General features: G+C 45.0%; 1 pseudogene; it reads right to left on the bottom strand.

Annotated features, from left to right (window-relative positions):
• Nucleotides 1–3,038: 3,038 nt before the first annotated feature.
• LOC144173354 (very long chain fatty acid elongase AAEL008004 pseudogene) lies at nucleotides 3,039–3,903 on the bottom strand (annotated as a pseudogene).
• Between the last annotated feature and the right edge of the window lie 20,499 nt (nucleotides 3,904–24,402).

Genomic DNA, 24,402 nt, shown 5'->3' with positions numbered 1-24,402 from the left:
CAAGTGCTCTGTAGTCTCACGAACAGTGCTAGTCGGGCACAAGGGGGAATCGTCCCAACCTATCCTAAACTTAACGTTTCGCGTAAACGCTCCGTTCAGACGTAGACGGCGCAGCACTCCTTCACAACGGTCACTGAGGCCGCGTGGGCAGTGATTTTCACAATGGGGGTGAATAACCTGCAAAGGGGGATGGATACCTGCGGTATGGGTCCTGCCACTCCAACATTTGTGCGGTCCATCTAGTTTCAAATATAGTCATTACTGTCATCCCAGGAGAAAGGAAGCTGGGTAGTGTTGTGAAGCGAGTGGCCCGCACTGGCGGCGGCGTTAGATCTAATGCTGCCTTGTTTTCCCAAGTTCCGAGGCAGCCATTCAAGGACGGTGTCATGGCCTATGCGCACTGCCGTTGTTTCTGTTTAATCTACAATGCTCTCGATCTAAATTGATTTTTCTAGTTACCAGAGCACTGTAGTTGAACTCGTGCAGGGGAAACACCACGGCATATGATTTGTCGACGTTAGTCTTTGTGGGTCACTCTGCCGACGGCTTCTTCTGCGTTTGACTTGCCTGTAAGTTCATTGCGAAGCACGGGTTCGCTCCAATAAACGTTATGCCTCCAAGATAAGATCCCTGCATCGTTCTTGGCGGCGTGAAAATATGTTTGCTGAAGTAAATACACATTTTGCTGTGTGAAGAAGTATTATGTGCCCAGCTGATGAATAGAGACTACTGCGAGCTTCAAAAGAAAGGCTTAAAAATTTTTGCGCCCGCGTTATAGGCGTAATGCTTCGGGGAAAAGAAATCACACTACACAGCCGGCATACATTTTAATGAAATTTCGCATGGCGTAACAAAATAGCGAACAAAACTCAGGAACAAACATTCCGAAGTCATTCCGATTGCTGTGAGAAAATATCCCAAGGCGTCAGTGCGTGTGTACATGTAACAGCAGATCACAATAATAAACATTACCTAAAAGATCAGGTCACCACTTATCGGTGGGGTGGAAGGCAAAAAGGGTCATGTCGACAAGTGCGCTGAGTGCCTATAAAGTTTAGTTCCCCTTTCAAATCCAGTGGAAAGTTGTCGCCTTTGTCCAGCTGCTGTATAGGAGGTGCGAAAGTAGCTATCAACAAAGTCAACCAACAAAAATAGCAAAACTACGCTTAACATCTTGTTTACAAAATCTACGAAATTAAGGCATAGGTAATGGACGTCAAAAGAAATTTTTCCAAGAGGCTAGAAATTGTTGTTTGGGAATTTAGAAAAAATCTAATCTAAATATAAAAATCTAACTGAAGAATTGAGCAATTTCTAATGTTTTAGTTAAGATGTTTCAACTCAGAAGACATGCAGTGCATTATGCAATTCAGACAGACGGCGAGTTTAGCTACAAATTCAAAGTGCTCCACAGTATTTTGTTGAGAATGAAGTATTCGAGCATGCCTTCCGCTGATACGTTTTTGCCTGCGTTGTTAGGATAACGCGAGTGAATAGCAACAGAATCAATTATGACTTATTTTCAAGGCAGTGTGCAGTTCTACATTCATACGGTTATGCTGGAGCTCCAGTTCATTAAAACGTTCGTCAGCCGTCATTTCGTTGTCATCCATCTTGGTTCATCCCCAAAGCGCCCAGTAAACGACCCTGGGGAAGACAAAGCTAATTTTTTCGTCGCTTACATTTTGCTGGTGGGTATTGTAAGGCGGTAGAACCCAAGCACGCCTCTGTGTACAGTAGATTTTTTGTGATCGAAACCACTATCAATCTATCATATCAATCTATCGTAGCCTAAGCATTCTTCCGACTAAACAGTTATTTCGGATAAAATTATCAATAGTTATGTATTGGATTATTAATCATGACGCGCACATTGACGGCATCAACATTAATTATCTTTTAAATACCGATAATACTAGGTTTGCTCAAAGCCATAACGTTCTTTTGCACAAGGCGCGTACAAATTATGACAAATTTACCACTGCTTTCGCTGGCAGTACCTCTATGGAATACCATTCCCACTGAAAGTAATACATCGTGTAATGTTCGTTCATTTTTTTATCTCAATAAAAGATATTTGCTCGACGCACTTCATGACTTCCCATGACTCTGCGTTTATCTTGTCTGCATATTTAGCCTCATTGCTTTCTGCTTTGAATATTTACTCGTATTCATCTCTCCGCAAGTGCTGCTGTTTTATTTTTTTGTTATATTTTCTGAAGAATTTAAAAAAAAAATCACTGTATGTGCTAAATTGTACTTATACTTCTTTTGCGTTTCTAAAAATGGTATGCATATATATTGTCCTTAAAGTGTTTTTGCATTGTCTAAACTTATACAGAAAATCTGCTCTTGTTACAGCTAAGAAATAACTGCTTTCATTATGTAATATTCCCTAAATTTGTCTTATCATAGCAGGTCCCCCTGACAGTTTCTTTTTAAACTTTGGGACCTCCTTCTGTAGCATGTTTATTGTATTCAACAATACTGTATTTATTATTTTGAATAAACTTGAACTTGAAGTTGAACTTTTCCGTTCCATGGCTGTGTTATGTTCGAGAAACCCAATACACACTTCTTTCGTATTTATTCGCACGCTTGACACTTTAGCGGTTGATAATGCATGCCGTTCTCTCATTTTTACACTCTTTTCCTAGGGTTATTATTCAGTGAGTATGTTCCCGATCCGTAAAACTTGCGAGACATTTTGTGCATACGGTTTTGACGAAAATTCAGATCACTTCCTGATTCAGCTTTGTACGAGCTGTTCGACTAGATATAATTACGTGAAGGAGCGAGAAAGTATGTACCTGAGGGTAAATGTTCTGTTAGCACGTGGCAGAAATTGACTGAACGGCTCATTAGCTGTACAACTCTGGCTGTGGGGCCCCTCGTATCTTGTTTTATCTTCAGCCCTCGAACTGATTCGAAAACCCATTCATTCTACTGTCTTCGTAGTTATTGCAGTATTCACGATTTGTTGAAAATAAACGTCCTCTTCCAGTTTCGGGAACGCCAGTTTGGGAAGCGTTGAGGGAAACCGAAGGAATTAAGCATACGTTTTTGCGCACTTTTCATCTCCTGTCTCATTCATGAACGCTTCATACTCTTTTCACTAGCCCCGGTATTGTAATTCTTCAAGTAGAAATTTATGAACATACAGAGAACAAGAAATGTCTGAGCATTTCCGATGATGATAAGATGTCTTGGAAAAGAACAGTCGACGAACAGAGGGATAGAGAAGTGGAGAATCATGATGACGAACTGGACAATCTGCACAGTCGTGAGGTACCTTTTCCACCACAGATACTTGCGCACCTGAGGTCCAAAAGTTGCCAAGAAATAGTACGAATACATTATTGTGTGCACAAACACGTTCAGCGCTAGCCCAAATGCTGGTTGGCCCTCAGGAGCGAACAAGGTGTAGAACCACACGTTCACCGTGACTAAGGTATGGTGTATGACGTGGAGATTGGATACGTGGGTGAACTTTTTGCGTAGCACAAAGAACACGGTATCAAAAAGGTCGGCGTATCGAGAGGCGACGAATATCCAGCCGATCTTGTAGTACCGCCTCATTTCTTCGGTCATGTAGCCGGTGATTCCCTGGCACCATAGGCTGTAGTGGCCGCCGGGCAGGTAGGTGAAGGGTAGGATGGCAGAAAGGAACCAGACGGACACGGCTACCATGAGCAGGTTGTAGACACGAATGACATTGATGATCTCGAATGGCTTCCTGTTCTCCATCCAGCGCGGACCCGCCACCTTGACGAAGTACAGATAGAAGAACAGGAGCGGGAAGACGAAGAGCGGGTTGATGACCAAAGGGTAGTCCCTGGTCCGGGGGTCTCCCATCCTGACCATTTCAGCGGATAAAGTAAACGGATTCAGTGTCAGGTTCATCCTCACTCACGCTGGTTTCAGGCCAGGAGCCCCTGAAAGAATAAAAAGAATAATACAGACTGGAATCAATCAACTGGGATAAGGGTATAGACGCCTTATACTAGTAGTCACCAATATGAAAGCTTGACTAGACGTGCATGAAACTTGTAAGCTCATCTCCCGCAGGCCGTGTACGGATGTGCTGCCAACTTGCTCCAGAATTTCGCATCGCACCCCAATGTATGGATTCAGTGAAGTCCCGTCTGGTTGCAAGTTGCATTTGAAAGCCTTCAATGATAGCGGAATGAGATTTGCAATACGTACCGCTATCCGCCACTCCCCGACGATAAAAAAGGAACCAAATGAAACACGACTTCCTGAAATTGCCTACGAATACCCCATGTGGTCCAGGGGTCCCCAATTGAGAAGCATTGCCATAAACAACCGTCGGCGTGCACGGGTTTTCTTCTTAAAAGGTCTGGTGGCAGAGACCTTGTTGTGCACTGCGTTGGCTGTGGCTCCCGCCCGCTGCTAAAAAAGGCCGCATTTTAGGTCGCTATCGAGACCAAAGCGCATGTGTGATCATCGCCAGTTCTGCATTCTGCGCAGTGCCGAAAAATATGTTAGTATTACCAGTGGCTCACTGCTAGGAAAAGCTATGGTATTTATTTTGAATTGACGCCTGTCTTGTTGTTCCCTGGTGTATGTTTTATTAACTGATTTATGCCTATATCTCTCCTTCGTTGTCTTCTTTTAACGTTTTTGTGTTGGGACGGCGTCTTTGATTCCAAGAAGCCGGCGCCCGGAACCAATGCATAAATAAAGTTTTGTTCCCAATCAGCGCAACTGGTTGTCTCCTCTTTTTTTTGTCCCGTTTGATGCGCGGTTCTTTACAAGTTAAGGGCATGTATGAACGAACTCATATGTAAGCCCATTAGAAATTTCAGCCAGAAGCGTGTGTGAAGTCTTAGATGCGTTCCCTATCATTCTTTTTTTTTCTTCTTTATTAGCGGCTTGGTACAGTGAACAAAAAACAAAACAATGACACATACCTCCACACAACATAATGGTAAAAAAACCCTTTAAACAATGAAACATGTCTCCACACAACATAATGATAAAGCCCCTCCCGCTGCTGCGGGTGGCGCGTGTTAAAAGCGTTTCAGGTTAACTAGTTCATCCAATATGTTAGCCCAGTCAGGTTGCTACTCTTGCATTTTCATTACGTCTCTGATATAAGCAATGCTTTCAATAAAGTATTCCCTTGAAGGTCGTGCATCCGGGTCTGCATGTCGCACGGCCATACGAGGTTTCCAGAAACTGTGCAGGCTCAAGGCCATAAACATGTCAAGTGGCATGCCTCCATCATTACGCGTTGGAAGGAAACGTATTCCGTACGGAGATACCGGCAGTTCTTTCTTTAGTGTCCGCTGGAGAATGTCCCAGTGGAACACTGCGTCAGAATAGTCCAAGAAAATGTGTTCTATGGTTTCCAGTTTACCGCAATGTCGGCAATTCACTGACCCCGCTTCAAGTATTCCTTTCTCCCGCAGCCAAAAACTGACGGGTAGTGTTCCGGTATGTAATTGAAAGAAGAAACTTTTGACTCTTGACTTCACAGGCATTTGTTTAACTCTCCTTAACACGTCTTTCCCCGTCCCTGCACAGTGTACAGAGCGATAAACAGGTACCGGTAATGCCACATCGATCACATCCTTGTACAGTTTCTTTGTAGGTACCAGAGCAGGGTATTCGTAGGAAAACCTGGCCTTCAGGAATTGAAAGGCCATAACGACCTATTTCAAGTAGCCTCGTGGGGCTCTTGGTTTTAGTGCACTGGAAGACACAACAAAAACCGGCAAATAATTCACCAATCTCGTCTGCACAACTGTTCGTAGAAAAGGATCTGTCTGGTCTCTCAGGAAAATAAACCTAGAGACAACCTGCCTAAGAAATAGGTGCACCAGTCCGAGACCTCGTTTTTTAACGGAAATGAAGAGATTCCTACCACTCATGCGCTCCAATCCTGAGCACCAAATAAAAACAGCAAAAACCCTGTGAATTTTTTGCACGTTGACCCTGGACATGCACAACACCTGAAGCAGATACCATATTTTAGCAACCAAAAATACATTACAGACAGAAGCGCGCGAAAATAGTGACGTATCATGACCCCCCCATTTTAGCGTTTCACTCCGGACTCTTTCAGTCTCCTCAGAACAGAACTCCGTGGGATTCTGGTACCATTGTAATGGCACACCCAGGTATGTAGTCGGAGAGGTGTTCCAGTTGACGTTTGCAAATTCCTCTGGCTTGCTTTCCCAGTCTCCATGCCAAGTGCCTATGCACTTGCTCCAATTGATAGCGCTTCCTGTCTGCTCACAAGATTCTGCCACTACTCGAACCGCTCTACTGACGCTCTCTTTGTCACAGCACACGACCGCAACATCATCAGCATAGCAAAGAATCTTTACCTCACTCTCGTGCAACGTAAAACCTCTTATCTGGTTACTATTTAACAATTTCAGACAAAATGGGTCCAGGTAAATAGTAAATATCAGGGCACTTAAAGGACATCCCTGCTTCCCGCCCGACACAACCTCAAAGCTCTCGCTAACTTTTTTGTTTACTACCAGGCTCCTGAAACTGTTTGCATAACTCATCTTAACCCCCTCTAAAATAATCGAGCCGACGTTCGCCTGTTCGAGCACTGCAAACAGGATATTATGTGTTACACAATCAAAGGTCTTAGCCAGATCTAACTGCAAGATAGCAACTCGTCCTCCCAATGAATCAACGGTTTCTAAAAGACTCCGAAACACGTGGAGGTTTGTCGTTATTGAGCGACCTTTTATGCCGCAGGTTTGGTGTTGGCCAACAACAGACTGAATAACACATTGTAAACGTTTTGCCAGAACTTTCATAAATACTCTATAATCTAAATTTGCAAGTGTATTTGGTCTATATGCTTCGACGGATAACAATTTTGTTTCATCATCTGTTTTGGGGATAAGGATTACATGTGATCTACGGAAGGACGGGGCAACGTCTTTTCCTTATACGCGAGCCATATAACGTTGCAAAGAGCCTCTGCAAGTTCACATTTAAACGCTTTGTAAAAAGAAGCGTGACACCATCAGGCCCAGGCGCTTTTCCTCGACTTAGCTCATCTATGGCCTGTTCTATTTCCCGAACACTTATAGGAGCCTCCAAGTTTGCTTTAACTTCTTCGGCAAGCTTCGGCACGAGTGGTAAAAACTGCTCGTTAAATCCATCTTTGTATGGTTGACGTTGGCCCAGGCCATGTCTATAGTGCTCCACAAATGCACGTTCAATCTTTTGTTTATCTCGAGTGGCAGCACCAGCGTATGAAATCGCCACTATATTGTTCTTGGCTGCGTATCGCTTTTCATCTCCGAGAGCACGTTTTGTGGGCGTTTCGCCTAAACACAACCCTTCAGCCCGGGCCCGTATTACCTCTCCCTTATATCTTTCTGTTTCAAGCGTCTCTAGTTGTGTCTTTACCTCTCTAATACTGCGTGTGTGGGTTCCTGGCTGTAGGCTGTCTGCAAATAACAAATAGTCCAACTGACATTTCAGTTCTTTTTATTTTCTTTAACTGTTATTGCGCAGGACCTTTCAATTGCTGCGATTTTGACCTCTTCTTTAAAGCGTTTCCATAATAAGATGGCATCTTCGGCCTTTCCCTGGAAAATGTTCTTAATCTTGTCGTTTACTTTATCGACAGATGCCTCGTCCTGCAGAAGTTTCGTATTTAACTTCCACTGATCCCACTGAAACCTTCCAGCTCTTGGTTGAGATCCAATGTGAAACATTACCAGACTGTGGTCACTAAACGCAACATGTTCCACCTGGTAATTTCTACACAAGATAAGCAGATCTGTATCCACATACGCGCGGTCGAGACGAGCATGACTTCCACCCTGGAAATGAGTGAACTGGGTAGGTTTATCTTTCGCTATCAGGAGCGCCACATCTTCCAAACTGCGTTCATGAACAATTGTGTTTAGTAGTAGCGCACTTGCGTCACGTTCAGATATTTTCCCAACCCTATCGCAAGGACAACATACGCAATTAAAGTCGCCTCACATAACATGTCTCTCGCTGTTGAGGTACCTGTCAAGGCGATCAAAAAACGTTTTTCGTTCACTTTGCTTGTTAGGCGCATTAACACAGATAACACGCCATTCAATACCTGAAAACTTAGTCACAAACAAGCATGCGCCCAGTTTCACACGTAATCACTTCATCCACAATAATGCCGATAGTATTCCGCAGAAATAGTACACATCCCGCCGATGTACCCACAGCATAAGAGATACCGACACTATAACGCTCCCGGAAAGGTTGCACCATACGATTCGTTTGTTCCTCACTTTCTATTTTTGTCTCCTGAACAGCGATGATATCAACGTGTTTTTCCATGAATAGGCGCGAAAGCTGGTAGTGTTTTAGATGTGACTGCATCTCATTCACTCGCCTTGTCCCTCCATACGGCGTTGTTGTTGTACGTCCACACCAAGGAGGTTGTATACAACCTCCTTGGTCCACACCCCTCCCCCATTCTGCTCGCCGCGCGAGCTGCGCTCTCCGCCGCTCACCACCTCTCCTCTCCGATAGCGAACACTCTCTCGCGAGGGGCATTGGATTGGATTCGATTGGGTTGGCTTGGCTTGGCTTGGATTGGATTGGATTGAATTGGAGTGGATTGGATTGGATTTGGATTGGATTGGATTAAAGTGGATTGTGTTGGATAGTGTTGCGTCATAGCCGCGCCACGTTGCGTCATAGCCGCGGTCGTTCCAGCACCGGCGTTCCGATTTCGGGCACGTGCATAGACTTGATCTTCGCTGAAAATTGCACGGTGGTCCCGTTACTTCAGCATCCACTACCCGTACACTTCAGCGACCACAAGGCCGTCATCGTTAACGTTACGCCGCGTGTTAAATAAAGAATACATCATACGCGTTCCTCACGCGTTTCACGCAATCAGAGAATCAACCCAACGGAAACACCAAGTGAACCCCCAAGATGCGTCGCATAACCACAGGGTTCCCCTCGCGGGAAGGTGGGGTAATTTTTTTCTTCGAGGCCAGCCCTCTTACGTTAATCGTGCCTAGGCGTAAATTTGTTGTTAAATTTAGAGCCATCAAGAGGAAACGAATAACATGATGCTTACACTTTATATCAACGGGTCAACGAGAGTCTCACAGTTTCTTGGGGCCAAGGCCGCCGTTCTAATCGGAGGAATCTTTGTAAACATGGGCGACGCGACCACGATCCGTACTCTCCACACGATCCACGTATCTACGGCGCTGATTTGTCACTAGCTTTCCGATCCTTCTGATTGTTGAGCTTTAGTTTCAAGGTAGCTCGGCGTAACAGAGCTGTCTTTGACGGCGGTAACCTCAGCGGCGGTTCACCCGTTGCCGCTGTCTCCACTACCTCTTCACTGCCGTCGTCGCTCTGTTGTGGCCGTTTTGTCAGCACAGCACCGGATGAGTTGTCTTCAACAGCTTCTGGCACCTCCATCTCCTCGGCCATGTCACCGGACTCCTTGCTGGGTTCTTCATTTGCAGCAGAAGATGCAGCAGAGGCTAACCCTTCGTCAACCGGTGCGGTCCCGTCACCTTGTGCGATATCTTCTTTAGCCTCAGAGGTAGCAGTTGGCTCGGGTTCTAACGAGGGCCCAGCAGCTCCTCCGCTCGCGGCCTCCTCTGCGTCAGCCTCATCCATGAGGTGTTCGGACTTGTCCTCCACTCCAGTAGGACCAGCAACTGTGGCGTACGTCTTGACGCATTCGTTGTCTGAATGTCCGAAGCGCCGACAAAGTGAGCAACGCGGGACGCGGCACTCACGCCTGACGGGACCCTGCCTTTGGCAACGCAGGCAAAGTGGCGCCCTGCCCGGAACCACCACAAGCCTCAATTCCCCGCCTACACGTAGCTGATGCGGAAAATCGTCCGGCATGACGCCAGCCTTTAGTCGAATATTCGCAAATATACTTACGCGTCCATACTAATACAAACGGGAGTGACCGACGGCCAGCTCAAACCCAGATCACCAGCAACATCTAGTAGGCATTGCGAGACAGGCCACCCGGACCCAGGGTCCCCTGGACGAAGGAGGCCTCTCTAGCTAAGGACTACGAAGAAACCGCGCTGTGTCTGTTACCTTCCTCGTCCCCGTCTTTCTTGCGCTGGCTATTTTCTGTCACCATGAAAGTTTATTCCTTAGTTTCAAACGATTGCCTTACTTAAAACAATTCATCTGACTTTATCCGCATTTTATAAGCTGTTGAGGTTTGTGTAGGAATATTCTGCAAAAAGATGGTCCACAGTGTGCCATAAAACTACCTCGGCCAGGACGCCTTTGTAAAGAAGAAGTGGGCCTCATCGCTGAGTGGCACCTGTGGTTGCTATCCGATGGCCATTGCATCTCCCCCATTTTCCCGGCCAGCACAGATTCAGTTTGCGCAGTTGGGATAACGAGAAAACTTTTTCTGGCGTTCTGCTTTCTCTTTTTGCTAAAAGAAAAGTGACGCCCGCAAAGCCGTTTCTTTGGCCATGTACACGTCTTCACTCAGACATCTCGAATAAGAAAAAAAAGGTTAGAAATGTGAATTTGCTTTTGGGAAGGCGAAAAACATTGAACGCACCTTAGCGCTGCCTCAGAATGCCGACACACCGTCATTTATAAATGCGCAAAATCAGAAAAGCAGCAGACGTAATGTCGCACCTCGAACGCATAGAGCAAGCGTTTATAATTTGAGCACAAACGAAGTAATGCGACATGTTTTCCCGCAGTGTTCTGGTCATGCTTGAGTAGCCTCGTTCCCCAATTTTGGGCGAAAAATCAACAGCGAACTTCTTATTTGCATTTTTTAAATTACGCAGTTGTTAAACCAGCACGACTGATACTAATTTTTTTTTGTATAATATGATTTTTTCCAATTTTTTAGAAGCACCTGGACGATGACATTACCTGTCGTTTACAATTTGTTCACTATTCCAGATGCAGAGATAACGTGCAAAACCGTTAGCAAGACTAGTTTGTGCTCCGAGTAAACTATTTCTTTACACTTTTGGTGGATTGTGCCGTGGTAATTGTAATTTTGAAGCAGTTCTTATCTTAAAACAAATCTTAGACAGAACACTGTCTCCTTGCCGCGTGCGAAGCCACAAATATGGAAAAAGTGCAGCTGATAGAAACCGCTTATGATTCACCAGACATTTACCAAACTTTTCCCCCCAAAGTACGAAGGTCAGAAAAAAACGGAAAAAGAGAAAAGCTGCTGCAATATTTTTAACGTAAAATCTTTAGATCTCTACGTATCAAGCACGTACAAAAAAAAAGGTGGTGCAAAAAAAGTTGAAGTTCTGATAGTATCGTGCTTGAGCCGGGTATAGCGGTGCTGGAAAGGAAAAACAGCAGCGCCAAGAGAGGGCAGGTAACTGTCGCGCGTGTAATACAGTGAAACCAGACTATAGCGAACCCGGGTAGAACGAAGTAGGCTATACAGTTAAACCCGATTATAACAAACCCAAATAAAGCGAATTACGCTATGTATCGACAAAAGCAAATCTGTTACAAAAATGCATGCGAAGCATAGTCTTTATAACGAAGTTCACATCGGATATATCGAATTCGGCGCGCCTACAATTTTCACCGAAATACGAGGTCTCGGAGCGGTGATTGAGATGCTGATTGGCCACGATTGAGATGTTGAGCTTCGCATGGACCGACGTGTCACCCGACACATTCAGTAACTGTTTCCGACGCTCGGGATTCACGACTTAGCCCACCCAGCCATCAAGTCCGGACAAAGGCGGCATCATCGGCGAACTGCGCGAAGGCCTCGCCAACGTTCCAGATGCTGTGCCGAAAGGAGTGTCTGCAGAGGATTTCTTGAGTGTGGACGACAATGTTGCCGTCACTATGATCCCATCGAGCGCACATTCTGTCGCCGATGTCATCGCAGCTGGTGCTTCTGAAAGCACTGGAGAGACTGAGGATGTCACAAGGTAAAGCCGTCCGACGCTTTATGAAGCGCTTTTGCCAGTCGATATTCTCCGCCAATATTGCTTCAATATTGAAGGACACGGACTTGAAATGGTGTAAGCGATGTTCTGTGTAGGGAATGCGGCGCTAGTTGTTGCCTCCAAAACGAAAGTGAAAAGAAAAATCACCCCTTTCTTGCGAAGTAGGCAGTTAAGGTAGAAAGTAGGTTTATTGCATGCAATAAATACATTGTTTTGTGTAAGGTAATAACATACTTTATGTGTTCGTTTTATTATGTGGGAATGGCAGGGGGGGGGGGGGGGTCCCACGTATTGCGAACTCGTAACAAAAAAAATTCTTATAGACGGGTTCGGCTACATCGAATTATTGGAAAAGCGAATCTGTTACGAAAATGCGTGCAAATCCCTATAACGAAGTTCACATCAGATATATCGAAGTCGGCGCGCCTACAATTGTCTCAAAAATGCATGGTCTAGGAGCGGTGATTGGATGCTGATTGGCCACGATAGAGATTTGAGCCTCGCATGGAGCAACGTGACGCCTGACACCTTCCGTAACTGTTTTCAACGCACAGGATTCACGACGGAGCACATCCAGTTAGCGAGTCCGGACCAAGACGGTATCATGGGCTAACTGCGCGACGAGCTCGCCAACGTTCCAGATGCTGTGCCGCAAGGAGTGTCCTTTGATGATTTCCTGAGTGTCAAAGACACTGTAAAAGGGTTGAAAGGTAGACGAGTTGGTAATGATGCATCTCAAAAAATGATGTGTGTAATCCTTTGATGTGTGTAATAATAAACTAGTGGTGAGTCTGCACTTGTGCTGTCTTCATGTGTTCTTGTCCACGTAATTTGCACACAGTTTGTTTTTTGAGACGTCAAAGACGACTTTGCCGCCAGTGTGAGCCCCTCAGGCACAGACAGCGTCACTGATATCATGGCAGCTGGTGCTGCTGAAAGCACCGAAGAGACTGAAAATGTCACAGGGGACATCCTCAGTCTCTTCGGTGCTTTAATGAAAGTTAATGAAGCACTTTCGCCGGTCGATGTGCTCTGCCAACATTACTTCGATATTAAAGGACACGGACTTGAACTGGCGCAAATGACGACTCCGCCAAAACGAAAGTGAAAACAAAAACCACCACTCTTTTGTGAAATATGCAGTTAAGGCGGAATCTAGCTTTATTTGATGCAGTAAATACATTTTTTTTGTGCAAGGTAATGAAATAATTTAAATGTTTCTTTCTCAACGTGGTAATGGCAGGGGGGGTCCCGCGTATTGGGCACTCGTAACAAAAAAAATCGTTAGAGGTGGGTATGGCTATATCGAACTATTGGATATATCGAACTAATCGCGGAGCATATTACAGCTCGCTATAACCGGGTTTGGCTGTACGCGCCTCGTGAGGAGTTAAGGTACTCACAAGGGCAATGAAGAGGGCAAGGGCTCCTGGCAATGGTGAGCTAGCGGAACGGGCTTGGCGCTGTCCAAAGGACGGGTGAAGTGGTGTCGTACCCGTCTACAAAAGTTCAACAGAAAGGTTGACAGGAGATCAACAGAAGGCACAATTTGGCTTTTGCCTCCACATTCTGTTCTAAGGTTCACTCCGTAATTGTCTTGGCTGTATTGTGACCATTTATTTAGTTCAGGCTAAGAAATATCTACACACAAAAAATAAAAAAAAATTCTTTCAGAAAACCGGTTTTGAAGGAAAAAACACGAAGTGAATTCGTTTGTAATCATCATCATCATAATTTATTTACCCTTGAGGGCCCCCGACGGGGTATTACATAAGGGGGGGGGGGTCGAACAAGCATACACAAAGACCATTCCAGACCAAGAAACGAAAGCAGGATACAATTCAGAAATCGGAACTACAGGGCAATAATAATTATAATAAAACTAGTCATACAACTGATATCACAATTCAAGGTGGCATAAAAATGTAAGAAAAAAAAAAGCAAATGGTTACACAACTAATACACAGATATTACGACGGTGCGGTTGGCAAATGAGTTTCGAGTTATGTTTTAAACTTTAGAGTATTACGCCCATTGGCTATTGCATTTGGAAGCCGATTCCAAGCCTCACTGATCGTTAACGGAAGAAAAGACCGGTTGAAAGCGTTAGTTGAACCTTTCAAATTTTGAACACGCAAAGTATTGAAAAGACGACGCGAAGTTGGAATTAGTGGAAGAAGGAGGAAGCCATGTAAAAGCGAAATTGAAATACAGTTTGTGAAACGAACAGACGCGTGCTATTTTTCGTCTAAGACCGAGGAAGTTGAGAGACAGTGATAATTTTATGGTAGTAACACTTGTGCGGAAATGGTACTGGGAAATTGTACTGGGAATTGTACTGGAAATTGTACTGGGAGCCGCGTGATTCTGAATGGCTTCAACGGCGTCGATTAAGTAAGATTGATGTGGATTGCAAATTGGAGAAGCATATTCGAATTGACTACGGGCGTAACTTTCGGGGGCAAGTTAACGAAATGAGGCCGGAGAGCAGGACAGGGACCTTCTGGCAAAACCTAATATTTTGGAGGCATCGGCCGTAAGCTGTTCGATACGGACAGTCCATGTTAGCTTGCTGTTGATACGTACACAAATGTATCGGTACGATTCTGCTAGAGCGAGATGGTTAGACTGCAGGGAATAAGTAAAATTTATGTTGGAACGCTTACGGCAAACTTGCATAATTTACATTTGACACAGTAAGTTGCATCATCCATATAAAACACCTATTTTCAATTACGTTTAAATACTTTTGGAGGGCAAGTTTATCACAGCTGCCACGTATACGGCGGTCAAAACACAATCTTCTGCAAAAAGACGAAGGGAAGACGTAACACTTGATGAAAGGTCATGCATGACATATTTCTGGGTACCCGTGTGATGAAGGGTAAAGTGCATCACGGCGTATGCATTTCTTCTGAAAATATGCTCTCATGAGGTTTGTGCAAAGCGAGAAAGCATTTCGATAGCGTTAAGCAGCGGATTAAACCATTAGATCTTCATTGTAATACAAAAGCTGGAAAAAGTATCCAGATGAGAAAAATTGGGCACGCACCTGGATGAAAATTCCGTCTTCGGTCGGCGGCGCTGAAAGATGAATGCATGCGGCTGTCCTGACGGCGGGATAACTTTTGTGTCTACGCCCCGAAGAAATGTACTTTTAAGAGAGCCTAAGACTAAGATGCCGCTTCTGTCGCTTCTCTTGGTTAAATCGTGCTGGGTCCTGTCTTTCCCGGTAATAGTTTTTCTGCAAAGCAGCATAAAAAATAGATGCTTGAATCTCACATCTCCGTCCTCTCCCCCATTTGCATACCGGTCGTACAAAGCCCGGTATCCTACTGCGTTTTGCACCCCCCCCCCCCCTTGTGCCGCATGCGAAATGCGAAAGAGGGTTTTGTTACAGAAATATGTTTACGTAAGAGCGTTCCTGCCTCTTCCATGCCAATGAAACCGAAAACAAGTCGAGAACAATGGAATCCCGAAACAGCGAAACCTCTTCTAGACCTGAATAGTAAAGAGATGCGCGCTGATTATACAGGGTGAATGTTACCAGCGGTGGAGAACTCGAGAACCCTGTATAGTTAGCAGTGTAGTTTGCCGTCGCCAGTGGTCGCGCATCAAGGCGCCATTTCCTGTTGGCCTTGCCAAGAATGCGTAACTAGCAAGAAAATTTATTGATGCAGCCTATCGTAGGAATCAGTAGGTGACTGCCCTACTTGTGAAAGCTGAATTTCTGTCACTAGCTAAGCGTAAAAAAATTGTCAGGCTTAAATTCTGTTGAGAACTATACAACAGCAAACTGCAGGTCACCCGCAACAATCATCCGTATGCTGTTTTGCCTTATTATCCAAAAGTTGTTGTTTTTGTTTTTAAGCATTGCTTTCTTGTCAAAACTGACTTGCGGACTGGAATGACCATGACCCTCGAGTTTCCGCGGCATTAAATACCACGTATATTTCTCCAAAAAACTGTGAGGGACTCCTAAACTGCAGTATGACCTTCTGTTTTGTTGTTGCGCATTGTACTGTGACTGATGTGCCTTTTTGTGCGCATGGGTGTCGTTTATGATGTACTGGTCCACTTCTTTGACAGACCATAAGGGTTAACATCATCTGAAAATAAATAAATAAATAAATAAATAAATAAATAAATAAATAAATAAATAAATAAATAAATAAATAAATAAATAAATAAATAAATAAATAAATAAATAAATAAATAAAAATAAATGCAGCACTTTTTATGCAGGTGTATGCTCTGTGGCCACGGAACACGGTGTGAAGGAAACTCACCTTCTCAAAAACTTACTGCACCTTGCGGGTTTCCCATAAATCTGGTTGATTAACTCTGTGTGAGTATTGGGACTAGCACGAAACAAAAATTGTGAGTGAAAGTGGCGGCCGATACTCCTATGCAAGTGTCCCCTATGGCCGTTGGTAGCCGTAACGTTAAGCCCTATGACGGACCAACCAACGTAAAACTTACGGTGCGTGAAGCTGCGGCCACAAAGTTTAAAAATTGTGATTGTCGTCGAAAGGTTTATTTAAAAGAGAGACGTTTATCCTCATAAAGAAGCCCTGTTCATACCAGAAAAACCCGAAGCTATAAGATTTTAACCGCGGTGAGGTAATCGCCCCAGGTAAATTGCGTGCCGAAACTGTTGGGTCCGTGGGACAATGTACGCAACCAAACGAAAGCCTTCCTTGCCTTAAGGGATTTTTTTCAAATGACGAAGATGTGTGAACACTATTAAATAAGTGCACTTTCCTCTGAAACGCTCTGAAATGGGTGTGGAAACACCCAAGGGTGTTATGTATATTGGCGAAACTATCTGTGTCGCGTCGTGGATGTCGTCTGTATATAGATGTGTATAGTTCTCTTGTTTCTTTTTTTTAAACTTTATTCCACTGCTGTAAGGACTGCTGCTGTCTCAATGTACTTAATATAACCCCTTGTGGTTCCTTAGGGCAAGTATTGTACCTTTTGTATACTCCAATGCCTGGAGTAGCCAGCTCCTGTTTGGGTTGGAGCTAAACTCTCCAATAAATAATTATTTCTCTCTCTCTCTCTCAGAGTTTATTCTGTCTTTGGTTCGTCACTGACTACAGATAACAGCGTATCGAGCAATCCTCGCTCCATGAAGAATTTTTATGTCGTTCTCAAAAATGGTAGACTATTACCTACCAGACGTGCGCAATTGGTTCTTCTAAGATGATTTGGTCCCCATACATCCTGGTCTTATACTACACACTATCCCTGTGAACGTGATAAAAATATTCGGAACAGGTATACTTTACACCTCTCTTCTCCTTGCAAATGTTTGGTGCATCGGTATTATCTCCAGTCGTAAAATCAGATTGTCTTTTCGTATGCTTAGCCCTTTCTTCTCCTAAAGACGCCCCTTTCCCTACGGACGCTTCGAACAGTAATACCACCTAATCTTACTGAAATTCACCTCTTTGGGTTCTAGGACATGCGAGGTTCACTCTTAACGAAGTGACACACTCTATAGCAAGGATTCCACTCTTCGGACTAGTCATCATTCAGCCAACATCTTTAATAACCGCTGCAAGGTATCCCAAGGTGTTGAAGCTTCAAGGCCAACAAGATTCAGTTTTATTGCTTTCGAGGGAATGAAACCTTTTAAAAATTTCAGCGAAATCTGAATGGCGCCCCTCACGCAACCCAGAGGTTATTACAACGGGCCTTCGCTGTCATGTACCCCACTCAAATATAGGTGCCTACAAAGGTTTCGCCTGGCGCGAACAGCCACTGCAATGAAGATGAGTGCGCTGACCACTACCTATTGACCTGCGAACGATGTTAAAGCCTCAGACGCCAGCCCCTTCAGATGCTGCTTTGTGGTCTGGGTATAACCTTATAAGTACCAGCTTTTCTTTTTAAAGACGATAGTCTTTCTTGGGCTGCTTAAACCCAGAAATTTTGGTCTGTCTCTATGTCTGTCTGTAACTCGATTCAGCCACCCGGCCAAACTAAAATGCTTACTGCTCAAAAGTCTTATATACTCACAGCCAACACTAAACGTCAAAGCCTGGTTTATATGTTCATACTTGTCAACTTTGTTGTACGAGAACAAGACATTACGCAAATATAAGACAGGAAATTAGTACACAAGGGATATTTGCAGTGTTCGTTTATTAAAAGATTCACGGATGCTTGGTTTTTTTTATAACAAATGATATTCTTCATCTACTGCAGAAAACCGCCGCCTCCTGGCGGCATATGGAAAATCACGCGGCAACAGCAACGAAAGGTTCCACTAGCTAGGTTCCACGTTCTGCTTGGAACGCACGTGGAGCACGGCCACGCGGTTCTATAAACGTTGTAGTAGGCCGCCTCCATTCACGCGCGTCTCCACCGAACTGCAGAGCTGGCCCCGAACCCGGCCTGTAGCAGTGGAACGCGGTAAATTCAAATCGCCTTGCGCAAACCTTTAGTGTGTTCACCTTGGGATGAGCGCGACGGTACAGAAACAGCATGAGAGGTGAGCGGGAAAGCAAAGGTGGGCATTTCCTTGGCAAATGTCTACAAAGACTATCGTCTTTTGACGACATTTGCAACGAAAGGAGCAGATACGCGGCCAATTTTTTTTTTTCGTTTATTCCGAAACGGGGTGCAGCGGCCGGATTGTTAGCTGTGCCTTCCTTCGTTTCATAAAAGGTATTTCAATGTATACATTTCTACGTCCTAAACGTTATGCAGGGAAGCCATTTTAAACAATGGATTTCTACAAAGACACATCAAGTGCCACAAGAAAATGCCTCCCGGGGTCGCAATTCAACGTGAGACCCTCCCGTTATAAATCCGACGTCTAACGAAATCCGACCTCCTCGAAGCAGTTTAAATTTTATACTTTGTCTTTGAATGAGGTTGCATAAGAGAAAGCTTTGCGTTTTAACCGTCTTTCTCTTAATAAAAAGAATTTGCTTTTGCGTTTCGTTTCTTTTTTTTATTTATATTTCTCTCACTTTCTTATATTACCTATAAAAAAGACTATCTTCTCAGAGCGCCACAATTGGAGGAGAACCTTTTTTCCTCCATCCAGTGCTAATTGGCCGATTCCTGTGATTGGATATGCGCCAAAAGCAAATAACACCACAACCTACACCACGAACACCACCACCACCTACAACAAGAAAGCAACAACGATGCAGACGGAGGACTATGACGATAGTAGGGAGATGACACAATCGCACCGCTGGGGGCCTGCAGGAGTAGTTTTGGCAAGCTAATCACGCACTGCAAGCAAAGAGAGTAGCGCTTTCCGCCAGCTAAAATTACCATCTGGTGAAACCGCGCACCTGTTCCGGCACGAAGACTGCACGCCCGCCAGGCGTGTATGCCCCTTGGGACGGAGGCATTGTCTCAACAAAAGACGGCGTAATCACGACAGACCTACGTGAGACAGAGGAACGCACAACTTAAAAAAAAGGCGAAGCTTGTCGCGCAAGGCTTGAACCATAGCATAGCTGGATGATTTATTTCTATGTAAGCACTGAAGGACACACAACCATGCATTGTATTAGGTTTGAAATAGTTTATTTACATGTTTAGGCGTGGCTTTTCGCTGTGGTAGTAGGAGTCATCGTCATATCCATCTATATCGTCGCCTTCCTCTAGCACGACTGGCGGGCCCAGACGATTTTGTGAGCAGGCTTTCAAATTTCTCTCGAAGTAGGACGCGTCAGCACGTGTTGAAACCGGCGGCACGGGCGTTTGCAGCGCGAGCTGTCTTTTGCCCCGCCCTTTAGGCTCGGACGCACGTGAACTGTTTCGTTGGTATTTTCTTGCGAGCGCCACGCGCAAGGCTGGACTATGGCCCCCTTCTAGCCACCATAGCTGGACGATGCCAGGCGCTCCTCATGAGACGCGTGCTCACGGGCGCGGTGAACGGTGACAGTAACTATGATGCGGGGTACTTTTGATGGCGCCGCCCACATAACGGCCAGCAACAATGGCTCCGCTGTTAAAAAACGTAACGTTTCCGCAATTCTGCACATAAACATCCTTAGGTGTCTTCCTGAATTTTTTATCCCAAGAGGAAAGACAGACCACCGCTTCTGAATGATCTGAATTGGGAGACGTTGTTGCTTTGCTATAAAACTGAATTTTACGCAAGAAGCAGCAGTATGTCGCGGGGAGACGTATTTGCTACTGACAACGTTACAGCACTGCAGGTGCTACAACACAGGAGTACGGCCGGGAAACCTACAGGCACGCCTAGAACGAGGGGACGCATGTCTTTGCACAAGGTAAGGTCAGAAAAAGCGCGCTGAAGAGCAATAGCTTTGCGCACAAGCCTACCTGTATGTCACCAGCGGACATACACGATCTAATTTGGTTCTTTTTAACAGCGTGGTTGACTGGAAGTGGCGTGTTAGCAGTGTAAATTGTTTCGTCACCAGTTGTTCTGATATTGTTTACAAGGGTCGGGGAAAACAGGAGGCATAGCGCACTTACGGGTCGGATAGAGACACACGAGGATAACTATTGCGTCGCTTTGCGCGTTTGTCGGTCCCAAAACGGGTTTCGTCACGAGATATCCCCAACCCTCTTCTAGACGGTGTTTGCAATCTGGCATCTAGTTTCTGGAAACCATTTTCTTGCGCGTCCTGGCAGCCGGTGCCGAAATGTTATGTGCACATATGAGTGGGGAGGTTTTGATTGTTTTATCGTCCCGCCGGCTGCTGACGCAGGTTGTGGTCTCAATCGTGGAATAAAAAAGGTGTCCATATCTCAGGGGGCAATCCACATATTTCAAACGACGCTTAAATGTAATTTCATCACTAATGATATGAAGACGGTGTACAAACAAGGTTCTCGCATTTGGAGGAGTTGATTGGTGCGAAAATGTGGTGCGGTATGAACAATCGAAAAATCAAACAGCGGAAGGCTCTCAAACAGAGTTACGGGCACAGCCTGCGAATTTGATGCTTCTGAAATGGTGGAACTGTGCGGCTTAGCCGAGTGCGAAGTAAAATAATTTCCTTTAAGGATTTGCAGTGATTTAATTTTGGGTCAGGTATGTGGTTTGAAACACAACACACTGCAGAAAAAAAAAATTATATTTATAAGCCCAGCCCTCGTGCCAATTGCCAGTTACCAAATCTTGCTGAAATGCTCCGATTACCCAGAAGTTGCACACTGAACCAAATCACGCTGCTACCTACCAACAAGAAACAAACTACGCGTGCTGTCGCCAACACTGACGCAAAATCTGCCTGCAAGGGAGGCAGCCATCTTAAATTTTCCTCCGAGCATTCTTTGCTAGCCGTATATTCTAGGCACTATACTAGCCGTGTGCGGAAACGCGACAGCAGCACGTTGCCAGAATAATGCTCATCACTTTAGCTGTTTTCCGTACGAGAAAACACAGAGGGGGGGAGGGGGGGGGGGGGCAATCTTCACATCGTTGTCATGACAGCGACCATGTTTGGAGTGAAAAGAAAAATTTATCAAATAATAATACCAGACCCGCTGTAGCTAGTACTTCTGGTTTGCCAAAAAAAAACAATATTTACAATGTTTCCAAGTAAACATAAACAACACAGGCCAGGAAACGTGACCTCGGTTCACATCAGTTAGCTACAACAAATGTTCACAACTGGGATTCACAACCGCAAATTAAAAAAAAAACTGTGGTTTATTCCTCTGTCATATGGATCGGGAAAACATGAAAGTGAAATGTGCTGCGAAATCTGCAGCTGAGCATGATTTTCCGGTCGGCGGCTGCCTTGTGGGTGTGCTTGGCGAGCGACGTCCTGCTGGCGGGTCGATTCGGCAAAGATTTACTGCCGTCATTTTCGTGACGGATATGACGTTAGTGAAATGTTAGTCTATCCCGGCATAAAACACTTTCGCACTAAAATATAAAACCCGAAAACGAACAACCTTAAATATAATGTCTTTAGCACTAAAGGTTGCATCCCCGCAAGAAGAGACTATGTGCAGGGGTGCACCCTTTACAGGCCACTTGCTTCATTGTACTGGCGTCACTTCCGTGACGGATATGACGCATGTGAAATCTTCGTATGTTCGGGAATAAAATGCTTTCGTGTTAAAAAGACATTTTTCAAGGGACGGACACGGGTACCGCTGTTGTTCCTGACACGATTCTTATGCATGGGCCCTGCGTTGCACTTTTCCTCTGGAATGGTATATTATCTCTATTTAAAAAAAAAAAAAAACGCTCGCTGTTCGACCTCCTGGCCTAGTGGTAGACCTACGTGATCCGACGCCAGCGCCCCAGCAGTCTTTTTGTTCTTTTTTGCGAAATACTTTATTTCTTTATGTATATAAACTGTGTTCTTAATATATACACCTTATTTACGTCAACAAAGAATATTTGGTACCTTGTATGCCGGGTTTGGTTCAGGACCCAGCCTATCACAATTTTCAACTAACGCTCTGCGTCGCACCGGAAGTGCTGCGCTTGTACCCACGTGGGAACGGAATTCTCCCGTAGGCAAAGTCTTCGTTTGGCAGCCTCCCATGGCTATTGGTGTCGTACCGCGCATCGTGGTTCCCGGTCAGTTTCCAAGGAGGGCGCCGTACTTCTTTAAGGCATTGCAGGAGCGTACAGTCGCAGAATGGGAGTCAGATATGTTGTGGGCTGAACTTGTGATCGTGATCGCGAACGAAACTTCTGCCCTCTTTCGTTCATGCTCTTCTGCTGCACGCCGTGCAAAACAACGGAAGTCGATCAAGCCTAACAAACCCGTAAGGTGCATTAGGTGCTAGTTATACAGTCACCAAGGATCATTTTGGATTCTGGCCAACAGGAAATATTTTTACGGGACCAATTCTCGTTAAATGCTAATTATATGGTTACCAGTGAACGTTGTGCATCTACAGAAGTTCGCACAAATTACAGAATGGGTTTATTTGTACGATTAACATATATTCAGCATCGTTCAAATTTTCAAGATATAGCACCTTTGCGATGCCTGAGAACTTCGGCATATCATTGAAAAAGGTAAATATGACTGTATTCTGTGGTTGTGAGGCTCGCTGTTGCGACAGACATTATCCGTAACATGGTTGTTGGCGCTGCAATTAACGCAAGAGGTGAATTCACTAGTCGTTTACGCCAACCATGCCACTGTAAAAGCTCCCACACAAAAACAAAGAAAATTGCTGCCGAGATTTGAACCCTCTACTTTGAGGTTACGCGGGCGGCGCTGGGATCCACTGCGCTAAAGGGGAAAGGCAACTTTTTTTATAATGAATTGCATATTATATAGATGCCTGGTTTTGTGTCTTACATTACCAACTGCTGCAAGGATTCCTGGCTGTTAAACTCGACACTTTTTGAATAACGCTGGCGCAGCAAGGTTCCCTGAAGCCCCCAGGATACCTGAACAACAGCAACTGCGCTGCACCACGGGCCGAAAAAGCGATTTCGTACAGCGGCAATAACGGTTCCCTTACTTTGGTTTTACGCTTTACGCTAAAAACTTCTGCACTTACCTAACCTTATATTTTCTACGAACGTGCCATTGGCTAAAGCATATGCGAATTGCTGCTCCGACGAAGCGCAGTCGCTGAGCACGGCGGAGGCGTCGTAAGCCAAAGTACGCGTCGCATTAGCGGTAATGTGAAGTTTTTTGGGCGTCATGGGTCCTACTTAGTTCCTCACGCTCTAGAAATTGACAAAATAGACCCGCATTCATTATCGCACGAGTGTTGTGAAGGGCAGTTTTCGCTTGATCGATGGCCGACAACCCGTCGGCAAACCGGTCGGCCGACCGGTTTATTTGACGCCGTCTGCAAAAAATGTGCACGCGTAATAAAGTCACACCACGCACGCCTTCTTCATAGGTACTTTGTTATCCACAGTCGGAAACATGCATCAAACTATTGATTGGATGCATATTCCATGTTCTAGCTTCAGCTGGCTTGGATCGGTGCGGTCGTAATGTGCGTTTCCTATTTACCATCTGCGAGCGTACGTGTTATTTGGGTTCGCAATTCGAAATACTCTAACTGCCGTTAACAACCACAAAGCCTAATTCGGTGCAGAAAGAATCCTTTCTGTGCAGGAGGAGTTAAAAAATACAGAAATTCTTACAATTCCGCCGTGGTCACGCAGTAGCAGCATTACGTACGCATCAACCCGATGTGATGGGAAAGCACCGTTTTGGCAGTAGCTGTTTCCTTCTGTGTTGAAACATGTCTGCTAACGCATTAGAGCTTTTAAAATTCCACAAGCATTAGTGATGGCAACGTTGCATACAATGAGCTGATCGTCAGTGGCGCCTATCAGTGCTGGTGCACTGTGTGCTTTGCTACGACTGCGTACTCTCCAGTGCTTTGGGGAGCGTTGCTAGTGATACCGACTGTACTGGGACCAGAATTCGCAGTGCTTCCAGCGCCGGAGTTGGCACTGATAGTGAGGCAGCAGTATATCCAGCACCACTGCCGGAGTTGCGAGTGCTGC

Source organism: Haemaphysalis longicornis, unplaced genomic scaffold (genome assembly GCF_048455015.1).
Source record: "Haemaphysalis longicornis isolate Haplotype H1 unplaced genomic scaffold, Haemaphysalis longicornis Haplotype H1 scaffold_3, whole genome shotgun sequence".
Classification (NCBI taxonomy): Eukaryota; Metazoa; Arthropoda; class Arachnida; order Ixodida; family Ixodidae; genus Haemaphysalis; species Haemaphysalis longicornis.
Note: the sequence above shows the minus strand (reverse complement) of the source record. Positions and strands in the feature narration are given on the sequence as shown.